The 22,311-nt window shown below is 35.4% G+C and overlaps 1 protein-coding gene across 3 annotated transcripts in view; it reads right to left on the bottom strand.

The window, feature by feature from the left end:
- The window catches only part of LOC105256766 (carbonic anhydrase-related protein 10), a 156,572-nt gene that overhangs the window by 64,712 nt on the left and 69,549 nt on the right, over positions 1-22,311 (bottom strand). The gene's annotated exons all lie outside the window — the stretch shown is intronic.

Raw genomic sequence — 22,311 nt, 5'->3', positions numbered from 1 at the left:
GTGTACGGCAATCCGCGGACAATAGCTTCGCCGTCTACGGGGGCGAGCACGAACAGGTTGATTGGGGAACAGCGCGAAATGTATTCATGTATGCATATGAATTCAGTTCCTCTCGCGGTAGGCCGAGGCGACGCGGCGCCTAGATACGATGTCTGCGGACTAAAAGCCCCTCACCACTCGAAAAACATCTTAATTGGACTTTGCGCCCTACTGTGCTCGTCGTCCTAAGCCACCCTCGCGTCCTAAGCCGCCCCCGCGCGCGTGGGAATTCTCAGAACAACGCATCTCTCTCTTTCTCTCTCTCCCCCTTTTCTCCCTCTCTCCCTGATATGTTCGCTGGTATACGAATCTCTCGATCAATTTGAAATAAATTTTATTTTAATAAAAAACGTCATGAAGACAGGAATAATTCGAGAGATAAAAATTTATATAAAAGAGAAAGGTGTTTTTTTTTTATTTCAAATTTTATATAGTTCATTTTATAAGAATTAATCGTGAAAAAGAAATTCCAAAATGTTGAAAAAAAAAATATTTAGTTTAGTGAAATTTTTCGTTAAAAGAGCTTTTTCTTTTTATTGGCCAACAAAATGTACGGGTGTATTTTAGGTTTGGCGGAAATTCAAAATAACAGATCTCTGCCCTTTTTTGTTTTTCTTTCTCTCTCTATTCGCCTACAGCGTTGATGCAGAGAGATCAGATGTACAAATCCTTTGACCAATTCGAAGTAAATTTTGTTTCTAATAAAAAAACGTCCCGAAGACAAGAATAACTTGGGAAATAAAGCGTTGAAAATTTACAGAGAAATTCCTTTATTTAAATTCAAATATAATTTAGTTTCTGAGATTAATTGTAAAAAAAATCCAAAATGTTGAAAAAAATATTTAGTAAAATTTTTGTTAAAAGAGACTTTTACGTTTTATTGATTAACAGAATATACGGGTGTATTTTAGGTCTACCGAGAATTCAAAATAACAGATCTCTCCCATTTCTCTTTTATTCTCTTTCTTTCTCTCTGTTCGCTTAATAATGATACAAAAAAATCAATTCAAAGTAAATTTTATTTTTAGTAAAAAGCACGAATAATTCGGCAAATAAAAAATGTTAAAACCCTATAAAAGAAAAGTACTCTTTTATTTAACTTCAAGTATAATTTAGTTTCTGAAAATTAATTGTAAAATTTGTAGCATTGTAAAACTGCAAGATGTTAGAAAAAGAAATATTTAGTCAATTTTATATATTTTATATATTTTATATTACATATTTTATCGGCCAAGGGAATATACGGGAGAACTTTAGATCTACCTCCATTTAAAATCGGGACTCGTCGATAACCAAAGAGAGAGGTAGAAGCAATTGCGATCGAGTGATCGGAAAGAACAAATATTTTTCTAAAGCCGGGAGAAAAGAAGCCGATAATTTTCCCGTCCGTTGCGGAATAACGGCTGTGGAATAAGGATTGGCGTGCCGCAGGTAAATTTGTAGCCGATCGGATGCCCGCCAAAGTGCGTGAAGTCGCGATGGATCGATGGGGGAATCTACCGACGTTGAAAAGTGACGAATTACACGTTGAGATATCACGTCCGCCAAGTTAACGACGCCGAGACACGTCAACGGACTGTTAGAGCTTTTCACTTGTTACCTTTCGCTCGTTGATGTCTGGCTCTGGGTTTGCTGCTCTTTTCGGTCTAAAATTTCTTGGCGTTTCCTCTCACATTAATCCATGTCACCTGGCTAACTCTAATAGCGCGTCTGAGTCTTTCAAATCCTATTGGTTTCCTATTCTTTTTATTATTGTTAGAAAAATTCGTTTGTAGAAATTTAAAAGTTGTTTAGTATAAAAAATATGGATTTTCAAGTGATTAATATTTATAAATTCTTTTCTTCATTCATGAAGAAGAAATTTGAATTTCTGCAAATTTCTTTGGTATTTCTTTTTCTTCATTTATTTTTTCTTTGTCTCTTCTTCATTTATTTCAGTTTAAATCTTCTCTTTCTATCTCTTCCTATTCGTCTGTGTCGATACAAAAAGAGAAGTCAGGATGTTCCAGTTATCTTCCGTCATCTTTCAAAGACAGATTTCTGGGATCATCTGAAGACAATTTTTCCTCAAAATGTCGAGGCACTAATAATTTTCGAATTATAAGTGATTGGAAATAAGGAGTTTTTTGTAAACTAAGCTTTGTAGAAATAAAATATTAACAAAAACACATTCTTCGATTAATTTTAAATAGAATTTACTTTAGTTGAGTTTTAATTTAAGACTTAATTGCAAAGATATATGATGATAAAAATCGGGAACATGCAAAAAATGATGGCCTTTATTGACATTTTCGCTGAGGAAAAATCGTCTTCAAATGATCCCAGGAATCTGTCTTTGAAAGATGACTGGGACACCTTATATATATATATACTGAAGTAAATTTAATTTTTAATAAAAGAAATATTATGACGGATAAGTGTGGAAATAAGAAATGTTTAAGATTCATAAAGAAAATGTCACACATTTCGCGCAATAAAATACTTTTCTACTTAATTTCAAGCATAATTACTTTCGAGAATTAATTTTATAAAAAAAAAAATCGTCTTATACATCGTACAAAGTAGAGCTGTAATTTCGCCAGATCCAAACGCAGATCCATTAGGACCGAATATCGCGTGTTTACAAGCGATATAGCTTGTACGAAATCAGCGTTAAACGCGCCGACTGCTTTCATAGTTTCGCTCGGATAATAAACGACACGCGTACAACGTAAACAAACGCCTGGAGGATCGGCGCAATGTCAGTGCATGCTGAAGCTAGAATGCTGGAGCTCCGGTGAACTGAAGCTGAACTGAAGCATCGAGGGGTTGACGACCCGACTTTCGGTGCATCCGCTAAGTGCACCCCGAGGATAGCGCGCAAGAAGATCAGGAAAGTTAATTGTCGATGCATAACGTTGCAGGCGACGCTAGTTTCCACGTGTCACGCTTTTTTGCCGCCGGCGAAACGCTGTTTCGCATTCTGAACTTCGCTCATTAAAAGGGCTCAGAAGGATTTCGGGGTGATAACACGAAGCGGAAATAATGCCGCACGTCGTAATAATGTAATGCTGTTTTAACGTCACGTCCACCGTAAACGACACAGTCGCGCGCGTGTCTCCCCGTGCAAGTTACATGTGCGTGCGCACGTTATCTACGTTACAATTACATTTAATTTCAATATAACATCGGCGTATTATCTCACACGCACGCACACATCCCTCCACATCCGATATTTGGCGTTTCGTCGTAATGGCAACCGGTTTTAACGACCGGCAAGGGAGAACGAGTTTAGTCTGGAGAGTGAAAAATGCACTGGGCACGGGGCAAATGAATTAAATTTTACACCGTTCGCGAGATTTACGGCGCGTAAATCCCGGCGCGATTAAAGTATTTGAAATATCCGCGTGAAATATTTTGTCACGCGCGACGAGATATTAAAAAGCCGCGTTATTGATTTTAAAAGCTACCGTGGCCATCGACGTCCACGTCGATTTGCAGGCGTGATTTGGCACGTTGCTATTTTTTTTAGGGCATTACATTATTCCAGAAAAGTAATTTGCACAAACGACCATTATGTGTATAAATAATCCATTGTGTGGAGAGTCAATGATTTAAAGTTAAAGAGTTTCGATAAATTATTAATCCGCAAAAGTGTGAATGGATAGAGATAAAATTAGAAAGAAAAATACTTTTTTGTCGTAAAATATGATTTTTTTCATGAAAAAAAGCTTCATTCTTATTTTCAAAATTTTATTTTTTATTTTTATATTTTGATTATTGCAAATTGAGTTTTTATTTTTGATTTTTTTAATGATAGATCTGGACTAACCACTATTTTAAATGAAAACCGCATTTCAATTGTCCATATGATTCTGTAATTATTATTTTTCATTAGATAAATTCTTCAAAATTGAACTTGAATAAATTGTCTTTATATAATTTTTAAAGTTATTATGTTTATTTTATCTCTTTTTGGAAAGTAATTTTAATGGATTAATGAGAGTTTGCGATTCAAATGATATTAAATACGACATAATTTGGATAATTTGCAATTTTCAGTTAAATGCATAAGAATTTTGTTATGCATCTAACTGAAAATTATTCGAGTCATGTCGTGTTTGATATAACTGCAAAACTCTCATTAATTCATTAAAATTACTTTCAAAAATGAATAAATAAAATAAAAATGTATCTTGCCAAATTTTTTTGCATTAACAAAAATAATATTACATATAAAGGAATCGTGAAGGAAAGTCAAATTTGTTTTTTCTCAAAGTTTGTTTTCTAAAAAGAAAACAATTTTTCTTATATGTCCATCCATGAATAGATAACAAACAAATTTCGGAATCTCCCTGTACCTTTATATTCTAATTTATATTATAAATTAAGAGATTGATATCGCGATAAATATATACTGTAAACACAAGGCACTGTGATAAAGTTATAATTGTAATTGTCTTCCCGGTATTTTTAAAGTCGATATTCATTTATATTTCACTTAAGCTAATGGACCACTTGTAGTCCAGGGAGACTACGAGTTTATCCAAAATGCATCGAGCTAAAATACGGGCGCGAATTTCCCTCATAGGCACACTGAACTGCTATGGCAGATCAGGTGTTCGAAATGCTTGAAAATTTCATCAGCTTTCGTAGCCGCAAACCCACCATTACGTGTAATCCCTCGAAAAAAAAAATCGAGTTAACTTCAAAATCTTAACGAGAATACGCCGCGACGGAGTAGCCAGCTAATGCGATCCAATATTACCATTTTCATAAGCGAAAACGAAAATGAAAAAATTTAGCAATTTTATAAAAAATGTTGCGTATTTAATGCGCTTGATAAATACGCGAGTTACATTTTTTTCACTTGCAAAACCTTCATCTCTTTGAACGGAGAAAATTATATATCGCCCTTCGTACAAATAGTTATATTCAGAAAGATGCGCCGCGTAATAAAATCATTCCCGCGGCCAATATAAATTGTAATTTGCATATATCGAGTTTGCAAATCAACTTCGATACTGCAGTTTTCCAATAAAACGCGGTAAAACAGAGTAAATTACCAGTTTCGTCATGCTACAAATATAATGACGTTTACAGTTTCAGTAATTTGTCATTTCGCGTGCGCGAAAATTTGCGACCCCTCTCCCATCACCCATTTACGCTAATCAATGCGGCAAAGTGACGAGTAAACACGGTCGGGTATACATATATACATAGTTTTCACCACGCGAGGTAAAACAATTTCATTGCATTTTACGGTCGCGCGCGATGGGCTCTTTCTAAACAAAATAAAAGAACACATCTCTCTCTCTCTCTCTCTCTCTCCCTTTTTCTCTCTCTTTGTATGTGCGTAACAATTAGAGCAATGTTTGCCTACCAACGCGATATAATTCGCGACGCCAATTTATAAGAGGATTCTAACACTCTGTAACAGGGCTCTATTTAACACGCAACGATAACGATATCGCCAGAGCATAGTTGTAAATTCGTTAATTAACTAAGACAATTGCTCCTGTAACCCGGTAATGCGTTCAATTTTGAACAGTGCGTAACATACATGGTATGGCGCAGAGGGCCGTTCGAACAGAATTAATGATAAATGTACGAGTAACTTTATATTAATTTGTAAATTTGCACGCGATTTTAGGATTGTCCTTTTTGAAAATAACAAATGAATCTTATAAAATATCGAATTAAAATTAAGAAAATTTTTGAAAGTTTTAAATAATATTAATAATAATATTTTAAATAATATTTTCAAATGTATTAATTACTTTCCCGACTAATACAATGCTATTAATTAAAACAATATGTATAAGACCTCGACAATGTATGTGTGCGTTCAATCTTGAATAGTGCTATTCGAACACAATTAATGATAAATATACGAGTAACTTTATAATCATTTGTAAATTTACGCGATTTTTTTTGAAAATAAAAACAAGTGAATTTTATAAAATATCGAATTAAAATTAAGAGAATATTTAATTTCATAAAAAAATGAAGAGGGAATTATAACGCGCGTCATTTTTACACAAATAATATTTTCAAACATATCAATTTTTTCTGGGCTAATATAACTTTGCTCTATTATTCCCTGAAAAAGAGATACTTTTCTCGAAATTGACTCTGCGAGTGAACTTGGGGATCGGTGCTCGCACGCGATCGATTTCCGAGTTTCCGTTTCTCCGTCTGAGATTAGTCGGCTAATTCACGTTTACAGGTATACGAGAAGCGTTCTATAGATAAGTACTCTTCGTATAAGTTTAATCGAAGCTTTTACGCCGTGTGAATAACGCAGCTGTCTGCTTCGTATCTTCGTCAGACGCCGAGGACGACGGCGACGACTTCATTACGAGACTCTCGCAATCGATCGAAATTTCACCGGTTAACTTGGAGACACGGCGGATTTATTAGTTTGCATCTATGCCAGTAGGACATATTTATTTATCGCTTGTCGATATATCGACCACTAGTTTCCTATCGCACGGCTTACAATTTACGATCGCGTACGTGCACGCGTGGATTTATGCGCGTGATTGCAAAAAGTCCGCGGTGAAAAAAGAGGAGGAAGAAAAAAAAAAGACACATTTAGTTAGAACCGGCAATCTCATCGGCGGAGAAAAAGCAGACCCTCGAGCGGTCGCGCGAACGCTCTTTCACCCTCGGGTCATAATTTTATTGCTCGTATCAGTGATATTGCAAGTAATTCCTTGAAAAGCGTGATAGAGAGAAAGAGCTGGATGTTTCATTTAAATATCCGTGCTGTATGAACGGAAGCGGTTGAGGGAGGAGGAGGAGGCAAACTTTGCAATCAGCTGCTATAGCACCTGTCGCGTGACCGTTTGTTCCTTTTTTTTTTCGGAAACGTAGTAATCCCACCACTAATGCCGTTATTGCCTTCAGCTGCTCGAGTAAATACAAGTACACGGACATTTATTGCCGCGCAATATTCGCGATTAATTAATTGATTCGGAGAAATTGACGAAATTTGTATCATCGTGAGATGAAAAATCTGTGTCGGATATGTTTCAAAATCGAGCGCATCGATCATCTGTACCACCTGTCAAAATATTGTATTGTGAAAAATCGATACTTTATAAAAATAATACTAAATTATGTTATATAATTGTATTATTAATTATATAATTAATTATATTGTCAAATTAATTTTATTACTATTATTTATTAGGCTTTAATTCGTGAAAATTAAAGATTATAATAAATAATAATTTATTTCTGACTCTTCGAAATAGCCTATCTTTGCTTTAATTATCTTTTGGCATTTCTAATCATAGTTTCTTTAAAGTTGTTGGCAGAAATAAATAATATATTTACGTTTATATATTATTGACATTATGTTGACGAGTAGTATTGACGATATGTTATACGACTAACGTGATAACGCACTTATCAAACATTATCAAAACAAGTGTCATAATAATTATCATATTAATTAATTTTAGAAACTAAATAACATATATTTTTCGTACTTTATAAACATGAGTAAAACAGCCACAGGAAGAAAAAATAAAAAGCTCAACCATCTACTTATGCTTTTTATATTTTTCTTGAAAGGTAATGCGGTTACTGTAGAAAGCAACTCTTCAGATGCTAAGTTTGAGCGCTTCGCGATTTTCTCTGCACATTTTTGCGAAGCTCGAAAACACGTTTGCGCGACGAATATCGTGATAACACGATCAACGATTAGAATCCGAGAAGTCTTTGTCAGTAATTACCGGTAATGTATCAATGTACCGGTAATTACGAGCCGCCCGCTCTATCTACGTCAGTTACAAAATCAATCACGCGATCACTCGTTTGGCCTCTGCCCATTTACGTTTGAACCGTCGAGTTGAATCGATCCCGTGTCTAGTTGGCCTAATTTCCCGTTATATGCAACACGGGTTCGCGAGAGAGCCTGGGAAAAAAGATAAATCTCATAAATCGCCCAGCATTGGATTGTAAAAATCACAATCTTTACGTTCGCGGAAAGTACGTGTATACTTTATTACGGTCTCCGGCCATTACCATGTCCTTCGTCCTTTTATGCCGCAACTGGCGATATGTTTTACGCGGCGAGAAGCATCGCAATCATCGAACTACAGAGGTGCGAACGTTTTCATTTCAATCTTATGCAATTTCTCTCTAGTTGGCTGTTGAAACGCGCTAAAAAGGCCATCTGTTTTCACGGTTAAATAAAAGCTAGACATGTATTATTATTATTAAAAATATAATTATTGTATTATAAGATATATATTTTAAAAAATATTATTATATATATTATTAAAAAATATATTTAAAATATATTATTAAAATATATAATATTTTAAAATATATATATATTAAATATATATAATATTTTAATTTCACGAAAATAAATTATTCGAATTATTCTTAATATAAAATATAATAAGAAAATAGAAAGTTTCATCGACAGAAACTAGGTGCTGCGTAGGCGATTAAATCTGAGGGGGCGTGATATCAGTGAAAGCGCGAACACGGTTAATCTCCTGTTTAATTAGAATTTCCTGTACACGAAGATGGACCGCGTGTCCGATAAACAGACACGTATACCGTATAACGAAAGAGCGTATGAGGGACCCGCTTGTTTGAAATCCACGCTCTTGTCGCTCTCCCCGGTCGGCCACACACACCCGCTATAATAATGTATGCACGCGCACTCCACAGTCAGCCAACCATCCGGTCCGCCAGCCGACCGGACCGGACCGGACCCGATGCGGAGCGGAGTCGGTTTTCCGGAAACATATTCTATGCATACATGCATGTTCAACACCTGCGAAGCAAGTCCGGTCGCCGGTAGTCGGGATGTTAAATTACGGCATTTAAATAATTTCGTTTAATCTCTGTGCGGCCCTTCTGCTGCTCCTCTCCGGCTTACGCTATCTCCCTCTTTCATTTTCTCTCTTTCTCCCTCCATCTCTCTCTCTCCTCTGCTCCTGCTCTCCCTTCTCCAAGCTACCCAAACTGGAACGAGCCGTCTACCGCACGCAAAGAATATTTTTCCACATAATTCCCGGGCAACACTAACAGGCGGACGAGGAAACGAGATTCCGAAAAACATCCCTCCTCAAATGGTTTTGCGTCCGCCCGCGAATTTAGCCGGCAAAGTCATCGCGAAATCGAATATTTGCCGGCAAGTGTGCTAATTAAAAAGCCCCCGTCTACTTTGGAAAGTAAAATTTTGAAAAATTGTTTCTAAATTCTTGGAAAGTATGATGTCTGAAGAATATATCTTTCAAATTTTAGTAAAAATTTCGCAAAATTGACAGAATTGTAAGATTTGGAATAGAATAGCACGTGAATAAGTAAACCTTTAAATGCGCTTAACAGAACGTTATTAAAATTGATGCAACGGATATCTAAAAATTAACAAACAAAATAATTTCGATTATTTTTAAATAAAAAAGAACATTTTTTGTAGTTACTAAATTTAAATAGAATTTAAAAAGTTAATAATTAATATTTCTGACTTTTTCAGGAAATGAATGAATTTCAGAAAAACTGAAATATCTAATTTTAATAAATAAATGGCACTATTTTTTAATTTTCTCTAGTAGAAGTAAAATTAATAGCCCATAAATATCCTACATAATAAAACTACGAGTTTATTCATTTTAAACAATTACACGCGAAAGACGAACAGCATGTCATATCATTTTTTAACACGTTTAAATACTGATATTGATCAAAGAAATTAAATATCCATAATTAAAAAATATTGATGTACTATTTAAACATCAATGGAATCATGTAAAACGTCATATCTAAAACGTCAAAAGGAGTAATTTTTAATATTCTTCAAAAATTAATAATACGAATCTAATAAGAGCCAATTGTACGATAATATGCGAATTAAAAAAAATTATTTAAAAAAGGAGTTCATTTTATTTTAAAATAAATCATTTTAAAATTTTAATCGAAATTAAAATTAATTCTTTTGAATTCTTTACACGATTTTTTTCTACTTTATCTGTTTTTACTTCCTTTATTTTTATTATGCTATTGGCTGTTATTATTAATTTATGATTATTCTATTTTGAGAGCTCTATTTATTTCGTTTGTGTGAAAAAAAGTGCTAAAAATTATAATTTTTTCATATTGCCAGAGGAAAGTGCACCCTTAAGACCAACAACGTTACGTTTTTACATCATGTTATAAACGGCACATTCGCTAATATTTCCTAGCTCCGGTTCACGTTTCGCGAATGATAAATTGGCGAATGTTAAATTGCATGAATGCATAATAAGTTGCGCATAATAAGATCTCGTCGTTTATAATTGCAATTTGAAATTACATCGCAGCTTGATGTAATAATTTAAATGAAGTTACGTCAAACTCATGGCTGCACCCTCGCGAAAGAATCCATACGCAGATAGAGCCAGCAAGAAAAGCCGTCGAACTCACTCTATGGATATTTTACAAGCGACAAATTTGTTTTGTAAAAAAAAAAAAATCTCTGTCAAGATGCGATATCGAGCGTAAATCACAATGGCACTGTGTAACGCGATAACGACACGATTGTGTCGCCTGCGAGTGACTACTCATCGCAAAGAGTGATGTACAACGGCAACCAGCGGCAACGTGATTGATAGCACATACGTCGGCTTTATCCGCGCGTTATCCTCTACTACCCCGCAATCTGGCTTCCCAGAAAATACGTTTCACCGAGCGCCGGTGTGACAAATTTACTTCGAGCTATTCTGAGAGCACGCTTCTAATCGTATTGTATCGATCGATACGAAGAATCGCTCGTTGAAAAATTCACCTCCAAAAAGTCGCCCTTAAAAGGAAGTAAAGAAAAAGAAGGAAGAGCGACAATTTTAGCTTCTTCTAAAAAAATGAAGTATCTTTCTGTCTTACTTTTTCTCATTTTGTCTCAAATAAACTAATTTATTCGAATGTATATTTATAATTTTTATCATCATTTTTATTATAATTTTTATTAAAGTTCAAGTGAATAAAGTTTATATATATATATATATAATAATTTTTATTATAATTTTTATTATAATTTCTATTATAATTTTTATTATAATTTTTTGGGAAAAATAAAATATAAAACGACAGGTTTAAGCTCCTTAATAATTCCAGGGCATCCAATTTACTCGCCATTCGTGACCGCGTAACCGTTTCAGAGAATAAAACGAAACTCGAAAGAAAAGAAAACCTCCCCCTGCCCTCCCGTGTTTTTTTCATTTCGTGCGTCCCTTGTCGCCGATGTGAGCGCAGTTAAGTCGACGCACTTGCATTCAGCGCGAAGTGATAAAGATGGAAAGTGGCCGGCATTTGCATGTTTATTCCACTTCTTTAATTCCGGCCGCTCTTCCTCCCGACGTTTCTGCGCCGGCAAATCGCCCGCGAAGCTCACACACGCGGAAAAATACACGCTAAAAGCGATTCATCCCCCCTCATCCTCCCTCGCGTCGCGATGGCAAGAGCCGCGGGATCGTATTATGCGTTCCATCGACTGCTGCTGCTCGATTCGCCGTATCTCTCTCGCCTCGGCCATCTGGAATATTCATTCGACGTCGCGTTATACGCCGATCTGTTTCACTTTCGCTTGAAAGCAACGGTGACACACGTCGCGGCGAACCAGAAAATATTGTTCTCTCCTCAGGTCACGATTTAATCGTCAGAAATAACATGCGTCTCGATTTTTTTAATAACGACGAGCGGAATATCGATTTTATATTAAGTGAAATGCGAGCAATATATATGTGTATAATTGATTCCTGTTACGCGATTGAGGTCGTATTGGCACTCCAGATGTGAATATTAATAATTTTGAATCCATTTGATTCCCTTTCCAGCAGAAATTTTATTCGAATTAGGTTGCCATCAGATTATTGTTACCTATTACATGATTAAATTTGAGACTGTTATATTTGTATAATACACATGATGTAAGTCATTTTATATCTATTTCCACTTCCACAATCCTCGGCGAGGCATTATTTCGATGAAATTCGTCGCCGGAAAATTGCGATAAGAGTGTCATAAAGTGTCACTTGTGTCTGACTAAACGTACACGTTTTCACTTAATTTGAAAATTCGAGGTAACTCTCTGTATATTTGGCTCCCTGGTAAAATTTGACTTGAGTCCGCCTTCGATTAACTCGCGACATCGCATGTACGATTGAATCTAAATGCAACGATGCAAGAATTTCCGATACATTCGCTCTCACGTTCGAAATCTTCGCGCAAACTTTTGTACAACTACGGCGCGAAACATATAACGCGGCGACCATCGTTTCGTACAAAGTTTCTGCATGCGTAGACCTGTTTCGTTAATCCCGCCTAGTGCAGCCAGAAATGGAAGCCATTAGAAGTTTTCGATTCGGCTTGTTAATTATCCGAGACTTGATTTCTCGCGCCGAAATTCGCGCGCGACAGTGACAGCGACGATTTAATCCCTGTCCGGAACTTTCGAGCCCAGAACTTCCTCTCGAACATAATCGAGCGTGTGAATCGAAGGTGAAGCTTGTTTCCTCAATCGTATTCCATTGTACTCTAATAATTGCTAAAAGTCCTCTTTAACAAATATTCTAATTTGATTTATTTAAGAGACGCATTGCATTATTTAATACGATTTCAAACTGATAAGCGCGAAAAATGTTTTTGCTTCTAAAAAAGAATTAATTCTTATTAGTTGTTTGATAAAAGAAATAATACAGTTCACTTTTAACTCTCATTTTTATGATATAGTTTCTTTTAGAATTTAAGGGAATATTCAATTTTTGTCAAAGAAATTTTGAATCTGAAGAATTTTGGGGACATCATATTGAGATTAAGTGTATGATTAAAATGGAAGCGTATTATTTAAATTTATTTTGTTTATTATGTTAGCAAAAATCTATTTATTTGTGAAGCTGCTATTATTTTTACATTTTATTTTCAAGATGTCGCGTACCTTACTTAATACTTTTTGCCTTCTTATGATATGGTGAAAATATAAAAATCAAATAAATATAAATGATTTTTATTTTTGCATAATGCTTTTGCATAATGCTTTTTTTTCATGATGGAATTATCGAAAAAAAGTGGATCATCAGCTGTTCAAATATCCCATCAGTTACACAATCAGAAGATAACTGTTTCGATCCCACGAGAACAATATAATCCGAAGCCTAATAAAAACATGGAAATTAATTGAGAAATATATCGTTTAAGCTTTAATATTAAATTTTCTCGCAAAACTTAAGAAATTAAATGTTTTTATTTTGTTATAAAAGTTGAATATTATATTTCGAAACTTGGAGCTTTGTAATAAAAATATTTTAATATCATATTTTTTTCCCTCATTTTAATAAGAATTGAATTAATCTGATAAAGGAAAGAAAGTTTTTATTTTTTTGTATATTAGTGCAATTTTAACTCAAATCTATTCTCAGGAAGATGGAAATTATATCAAACATGGAAAAGCTTTCGATATATTTTTCTAAATTGGAGAAACTTGTATATTTTAATTTAAATAAATACGTAACCATTTAAATAGAAAATTAACACTTTTGATGAAACCTCGGTATTTTGACCATCAAAAGCTTACATACATGAGCTTACATACTAGCTTCGGCAACTCCAGTCGACCAGATATCGGACACGTGCGGTATGATGACGTGGCCAAATTCCATGACATTTCGCAAATTAGTGAAATTCCGAGAAATTCCCTCTCCGGTTAGACCGGGAAGCATACGCGATCGCCACGCGAACCGCAGGATTTCATTAGCGTTCTTACGCATGTAAAATCTGTCAGCCGCAAAGTCCGGCTTCAAATATTTTACTTGATTACCATTCGGTACATATGGAACAAACAGAGCTATATAAACTCTGCAATTACATACCACGATGGAATTTGAAGGGTTAAATAAAATTTCAAAAGAAATAAAGACGGGAGGCGTATATATATCCCAAAAATTCGTGGATTTACATATGTATATAGATCAACCTTTGATCCCTATTGCAAAGTGTCCAATTCGCCCTAACGCGAGACCCAGACCCATTATTGATCATATATCACGATCAAAATTTCGTTGACCCTGACGCAAACGCTACGGCTCGACGAATATCGCGGGGATGTCACCGGGAGAGATCAATGCATCATTTCGCGCAGAATGGGTCAAAAAGGCCGGCATAAATCTTCACCTGCGACAATTTTTATGACGTCGTTACGCTCTCGCGCGCCGTCGAAAAGCGCGCGATCCATTTCATACCTGCATTAATGACGGGCACTTCGCCATGTGGATAGCATTATATGTATAGCGGAAATAATATTCGGGAAATCAATTATATCGATGTATCTTTTTATCGTCGCTGATCGATTAAAGTTACGTCTTTACTCATAATTGTTTTACATCGGAGGCATTTGATTTTATTTAAATTAATAATCAATTATCGGTTTCTCTAAAGTTCATTCATTCTTCTCTTCCTTTTCTTTTGGTTCTCTTAAAACTCGGTTTACCCTCGTGAAAAATATCGAAATAGCACGAGAGTGTAGCTATGGCGCGACCTAATGTCACTTTACAAATGAAGGCACACTACTTTTATCTGGCTAACATCGTTTCTATCTCAGGAGTGAAAATTGTGTAACCTACTTTCCGCTCTATTTTTCGAAAAGAGACAGAAAAATCGAATTTATGCTCAGTAATCTGAGATGTGTCATTTAAAATGACACATTGCAATATAATCTTTCTGGATTTTCTCATTAGATGCACAAAATAGATTATATTGCGTATTTAATGTTTTACTACCAGTCAAAAGTATTGTATTGTTTATTGAAACAAGAAAATTACTTTAATCAATAAAAATCTATATAATTTAAATATTATCAAATTATATTTTATTACTCTTATTTTATGCTTTAATATTGTGAAAATTAAAAATTATAATAAATAATAAAATATTAAATTTCCTACTCTTTGATAGGTTTTTTAAATTGTTACTGATGCTTGATTCCACAATATTTACAGTTATTAAAGGAGATTTTAGAGAAAAAAGTAATATATATAATGTATATTATTGACATATAAAAATTTATAATTAACTATATTAAAAAGCATCGATAACAAATTTTAAACAGTATCAAAACAAGTGTAATAATAATTGATTAATTTGAATAATAAATAGTAATATAATTAATTAATTTTATCAAATAATAAATAATAGTTTTACATATTTTACGAACACGAATGAAACAGCTACAAGAAAAAAATTAAAAAAACTGAATCATTTATTTGCGCGCTTTTTATTATTTTTCGGGGGCAATGCAATTCTTTTGACTGTACATAAATTAGTTCAGTTGCAAATGTACAGTGATTTTCTTAACAGCAAGCAAATCTAAAGATTAAAATGCAAAGATTTGATAAACACGTGTATTCGTGGAGTCCGCCTCTTCATCTACCTGCGAAATAATGAACACGATGCGTTCCCTCGGGGCCGAGTGGCGTGCATGAAAGTGAGCTCCTGCATATGTAGGTGCGAGACGGTTTTGATTACGGCGATGTACTCGACTTTGGCTACGGCAAATAGGAATCCGGATTTACGCACGCTAGTGGCCATCCCAGTTCGTTGCAACGAACACGTATTCGCCTGGTAATCTGGCTAGTCGAATAGTTGGGCTTTCGAGCAAACTTTGATTGACCGAATGATCGACTTGCTCACCGCAAAGGCTAGCAGGTTCTAGTGTCTAAGCAGCTGTGTTCATCCAATATAGCTAAATTAGTCGCGTAAACTTCTCACATCTACCGCATAAATCTCGCTATTATAAGAACAAATTACTGTTAAACTGTACCATCGATATTCGAATATCGACGTTCGTAACAAAATTGACGTGGAAAAATGGAACAAATACCATTTTGAAATTCCCTCAATGCTTCTTGAATCATAAAAGGAATTATTTAAATAAGACGTTAAATTCATATATAACGCGCGCTGAGAATATCTGACTTATTTTTTACTTTATGCTCCTTCTGGATTATTCTGGATAATAAGAAGAACATTGAACTGACAGTGACAGGATTCATCTTCTGCATGTAATTCTTAAATATATATTTTTAATACTCCATATATTTATACCAGAATTTTCCAGATTTAGTATGTAATGTTAAAGGACGTTCATGTTACATTCGTTTAACTTTCTAAAGATAGCGTCGCGAAATATTCATGTGCGGTACGAAAGGTACGACCTACAGAAATGATGTGCAGGATACGCGGTGAATATTTCAAAAGTTGGTATTAAATATACACAGAGATATTATTCTTATCAAAGATTTTTGCATTGTACAAGTACAATGTATCCCGAGAAGCATGCATTTCCTTCAACACTGGAGTAAACTAAATATATACCGCTAATTTTAATATCAAACCGCGATATTTATAAAATTATCAAATATTAAAATTTAAAATCTTTGATTTTCACTTAAAAAAGTTCCAAAATTATTTTCTTGTATCACAATAATTTACGCAAATATATTAATAACTTCTTCAATTTTTGAAAGAGAAGGAGAGAAAATAACATTTAATTTTACGTCTACTTCGCATATTTGTTTTAGTTATATAAAGCCACACAGAGTTCTCTGTTTTGCTGTTAGAGGACATTCAGTATTCGTGCAACCATTTGTAAAATTGCCTCGCTGCTTGCTTTCGTATTTCGATATTTCCGTCCGCCTTGTTCACGTTTGGATCCAGTCGAGTCCGGCCATTTCATGCTTGTTGAACAACTCCACAATTTGGATAAGGCTTCTTGGGTTATAGAAATTTCTAATTTTTTCGCTAAACTATGCAAATTAAAACCGAACAAAATTAAGATGTAAAACGTCTTTTAATATCGCAAGAAAAAACCGAAAATTATAAATAAAATTACACGAAATACTATCAGTTTTGATATTATCTTCTTTTATCTCGAATTCGAGACAAAATCAAGATAAGTTTTTAATTAATTATCAAGACAATACCAAGACTAATAATGAGATTATCAAGATTATTGGTTCAAAAACTGTACGTTTGTATATTAGATGAAAAAAATTACTATATTATACAAACTTGATAAATATTATTTAATAAATAAAAATATGTATATTAACAAATTTAGAAACAATTAATGAAATGAACAAAAAATAAACAATATAAAATTTTACATAATTATCTAGCTACATAAAGCCGCATTTGCATTCTAGCTGTATACGACTGCATTTTTGTATAGATAATAAAAAAAGAAGATATATTGTTTTGAGAAGAAAACGAAATAATAATAATTATGTTAAATTATTATATATTATTAATATATAATATATAATAATTATGTTAAATTATTATATATTATTAAAGATCATGTTAAATATTACTTTCAACAATTATCAATGATTATATTAGATTCATATTGTTGGAAAAAGGAAGACAAGATGAGATTTTCGTTATAAAGATTCACTCAAGACCAAGATTTAAATTTTCGAAAATTTTCAATAATCATATTTTCACGAATATTGTCCTGAATCTTGTGCAAATAATTACACTTAATATCTTTTTATAAACTTTGTCTAAAAATTCGTGTCTCGGCTAAAATTCACAGTGAGGAAAGTGCATTTAAAGTTGCGGCGACTTGGTCTGAGGCAAGAAATTACTCGTTTTCCGCTTGTCCCATTGACTAGCACAAACACCCTTTATATAGCTATACAAATATCGCGAAGCTTTCGAATATTTAGAACGTAGGAGCCCGCAATTCCCGTTGGTAAACTGGTTTGCGCGGTAATTTCAATTATCGTATTGCATGGAGGTTCGTCTAACTTCTACCTCATAAATACATTAGTGTTAGTGATTTAACGCGGATGTGCAAATATCCGGGTAGTCGGGCACTCTCAGTTGCTACCCAAAACTTAAACAGGCAAACCCGGCCCAGGTTCCCGGCCCGAGAACCGGGAGTTTGAAAAGGCCATTCATTCGAGTAAATATTTGGATGACAAGAAGGAAACAGACTGTTCACAATTTCCGCCAAGGAACCGCCGCTTCTTTTCTCAGTTCACTAAAATTTCTCATTTCGTCAGCCTACCATTCTCCGGATCATCAACATATATATATATACACGTTCATCTTTTATAAAGCGCATTCGAGGAAAATAACCGAGCTTTAACTCCGACAAAGTGAATTTTACATTTTTCGCACAATACGTATCTCGCGTAAATGTTCGCATTTCCATCGTCACGTATAGAAGTATCATTTTCGCGTATCTATCGCATCTAAATTTTAGAATCGCAACGGTTCGCGATATCAGTTTCCGCTGGAAATGCAACGCGAGCTATAGCTGTACGATTCTTCGGGAAATGCGTTACACTTTTAGCATCTTTAACCGGAAAGACATATTCTCGTCGCACCGCGGAAATTTCATCTTCAGCCTCGCCCCTCTTAGAGCCGAGCTTAAGAAACTGTTCGCCGAGAGGCAGCCAATGCTACCAGTTGCATGGCGAGGAGTAAAAGAGAACTCGAGCTTAATCCCACGTCGTCGTCGTCGTCGTGGAAAAGTTTTGCATTTGCCGAGATTTTCTCGCAAGCCATCTCGCCATCTCTGCGCGTTTTTATTCGTACGATGATTCACTTTGACACCGCTGCAATTCTCGACCCTAATAATCCCAGCGACCTATTTCCGTAACCACGAGTATTCCCACGTATTATGGAATCTGTCTGCCGAGCTGAGTATACGTGTATGCGTGTGCGCACCTATCTGTGTAGGTGTGGTAACTGTGTTTAATCTTTTAAAATCGATACACTGTCGTAATAGAATAACGTTTTATCCTCGTACAATAAGTGAGAAAATTGAATTTTGCTTATTTACGTTAAAAAATGTATACTTCGTAGGAAAATAAAACCATCAACAATCTCTCTAATACATTGGGATGTAAAAAAAATAAAAATTTTCTCTTTACTTTATAAAATTGGTCGACTCTTGCTAAAAATCAGACGAAAAAAAATATGACATTTTTATTAGCTACGACATTTTTATTAGCTCTAGAGGTTTCGAGAATATGAAAAATATTTTCACAAACTCTTTCACTAAAATAAAATACTTAATTTGCTAAGTTTTGCAAAAGAATTTAAAATATATATTAAAGCTCGCGATATTTTTTAATAAATTTCGATGTCTTTATCAGACTTCAGGATTTGTATTGTTCGAATAGGACAGACAAGTTCGTGTATTGATGAGATATTTGAACAGCTGATGATTTTTCACTTTTCACCTTTTCACGATTACATGATGAAGGAAAAGCATCGTGTAAAAATAACAATCATTTATATAATCTATCATTTATTAATCTTATTAATCTTCTCGTATCATAAGGAAGCGAGAAAAAGGTATTGATCGTACTATATTTCAACCAACTACGGCGATTCACCGCACATGAATTATAATAATGTGTGCCCACATACAGGGCTTATCTTGATTTCCTATCTTACAACATAATAGTGATATGCTGTTTTGATTAAGGAAATAATTGCACGTTTCTGAGGTGAAAAAAAGTCACTTTACCGCACACATAATAAAAATAGTCGACACATTTATACGTCATCTTGAAAATGAAATGCAAAACGAAGCAAGCTGTTCAAAAATAACATCATGAAAAATCGGGTTTATGCAATTCAATAAAAAAATAAATTTAAACAATTTTACTCACATACTTGACATAGTATGATATTTAAATAATAATCTAAATTTTTTCGATTCTTAAAATTACCTTGACAAAAATTGAATATTTCTCTGAAACGAAGCTGAGAATGAAAGCTAAATTTCAACTGTTACGTTATTTTACTGTTATATCAAAATAAATAGAAACTGACTATTAAAATAAATAAAAGCCGACTAGAGGTAGAGATATTTTTCATGTTTATCAGTGATATTGCAGATTAGCGCGACGCAATTTTACGAAATAAATCACCGCCGGTATTGCTATTTTAAACCAGCCATTTTCACGTTCTTTCTCTCCGGTATTTGTAGTGTGAGAAAAGAAGCGATAAGTCTCTGGGACACGCGATACGCTGGCGAATATAATCGAAGCAATATATCTAAAAACTTTTTTTCATCTCACATTTATAATATAACAAAGTTCAGCCACCGCTAGTTTACCCCCGAGCGCCCTCGAGGCGAAATCAAAGATATATCATGTACCAGCGTCGCTCATAAAATCAGAGCCTCCCTCTCCCCCCCCCCCCCCAGTAAGTAAACATGATTGTGCCGCGACGCTGCACTTTGAGGTCGAAAAAAGCATAAGTGCTCAACTTGCACGTCGCGCAATCTGCGCTGCAACGTAACCAGATTATTCCGCTACCGCGTAAATATACGCGCAAATGCAATTGCTCATGCACGCTGCGCTCGCGAGCACTTTATAAAATTCGCAGCCTTCCGCTCTGATGCGGACTCACGGTAAACCCTGTAACCGGTATTAAAGAAATCCATGGAAATTATTAATCGCGTATACGAGACTCTTAATTCGTCCTTCCTACTCGCGGTTCATTTTTTTCAAGATATTTTTGAAAGTCGTTACGTGCGTCTGGCAAATTAAATTCCGGAGACGTTCGGAATATACTTCCCTTCGACGGGGTATATTTTTTAACAAGCTAAACATTTGGCGAGAAGGTAACTATGGGTATCGAGCGCGCTAAAAAAAAAGTTTGGCGAGAAAGTGGCGAGTAATAAAATTCTCCAGGGGAAACCCTTCGCCTCCAAATATGTCAAAAGATTTTTCGCAGATGAAAGGGGGCGAGGTAACCCTGGGGAGAGCCCTATATAAATTCGAAGAAAGCCAAGTACGTAACGACAGTTCAAAGTGCACGACCGGGGGCGTGCGCTTATTGGTTGTAAAACGAGAAGACCATCTGCCCTCGATATAAGACATCGGTGAACCCTAAAAATCGACTCCTATCCGCTACCGATCATAGTAACAAGTCGGCCAGCCGATGTACCGCGCGTACCGGGTGCGCTTAAAGTGCGGATTATTCCCGAAATTCGAAAATTTCTCTTCGATATTAATTATATGGATTTTTATTCGAAAATTTTAAAAGAATAAAATATTGAGATAAGGAAAATATATTTTATACCTGACACTCCGTCCGTAAGAAAATTAAATTTTAGTAGCCGAGACGAAATGTAAGATAAAATCCTACATTTTAATAATGAATTAATAAATTATTCAACTTATATACTAATCACGATCGTCGTGAACTTAAGTGCCGGACTTAATATATACTTGGCGTTCTTTCATTTCATTAAAGCGATATTATCACGTCTCCCTCGGGTAACATTGTTTTCTTTTTTTTCGAAAGCCACGTTACACACGGAAACCAAGTAGCAACTAGTTGAGAAAAACAACGCGACGAGTTTCGCGTTTGCAAGAATATCACCAGTGATAACGATATTACCGGCACTTCGCGGGACAAACTTAATTTCGTTGCGGCACTCGAGTTAATCGATAGCGAAATTCCGTGGCGCTCGCTAAATCCCAAAATGGGATCAACAACTTCCTCCGCGTCCGATCATGTCAACAGGCCGACGAGAAATAGTAGGAGTTCGCGTCCTATCCCCTCTTTCTCCCCTTTCCAACTTCCGACGACGATCGAGAGGGGGGGGAGGAGGGGAGGCGAGGGAAGCGAAATTTTTGGCGTTTTATGCGAACGTCTCAACGCCCGAGTATACGGCATTGTTTTTTCGTGTGACAGCTGGCCCGCATGGGGCTGGAACAACACTAAACTCGAGACCCGGCGCGGTCTTATCGGCGCTCGCCTTATTTTTAATAAAAACTACGACGCGGGGCGGGGAGGAAGGGCGTGGGGGGGGGGGAGAGCGCTGAGATTAAAAAATTCACCGGCGCCCGGAGGCACTCGATGGCCTCGTAACTTAAAATTAAGAAAATTAGGAAGCCGCACGACCGGCTGAGCTCGCGAAAACGCTCCTTACATCGCCTTCTGCATCCCCTTCCCTCCCGGCTGCCTGATAATAATTACATCGCGAATGACGCGTTTGCGCGCGCGTCGATCCCGTTTTATCGGGATTTCAACTTTTCGCAAACTAGATTTTAATTGTAATTTAATTAGATGCGGGGGAAACGCGGGGATTTCGCGCGCGATGGATTAGTTTGCGCGCGTTTCGCGCAGGCGATATTGTGTTATAAAATTAATTTTAAGCGTGTAATATACACTTTACAACGCCACGTTCTTGAGATAACATTAATTCTGCTATTAACGTCGCGTTAACCCTTGGGTTGTTCGGTAGTAAAGTTGCAAGAA

The sequence above is a fragment of the Camponotus floridanus genome, unplaced genomic scaffold (assembly GCF_003227725.1).
Source record: "Camponotus floridanus strain SB8 unplaced genomic scaffold, Cflo_v7.5 scaffold163, whole genome shotgun sequence".
Taxonomy (NCBI): domain Eukaryota; kingdom Metazoa; phylum Arthropoda; class Insecta; order Hymenoptera; family Formicidae; genus Camponotus; species Camponotus floridanus.
This window is presented reverse-complemented; position numbering and strand designations above follow the sequence as displayed.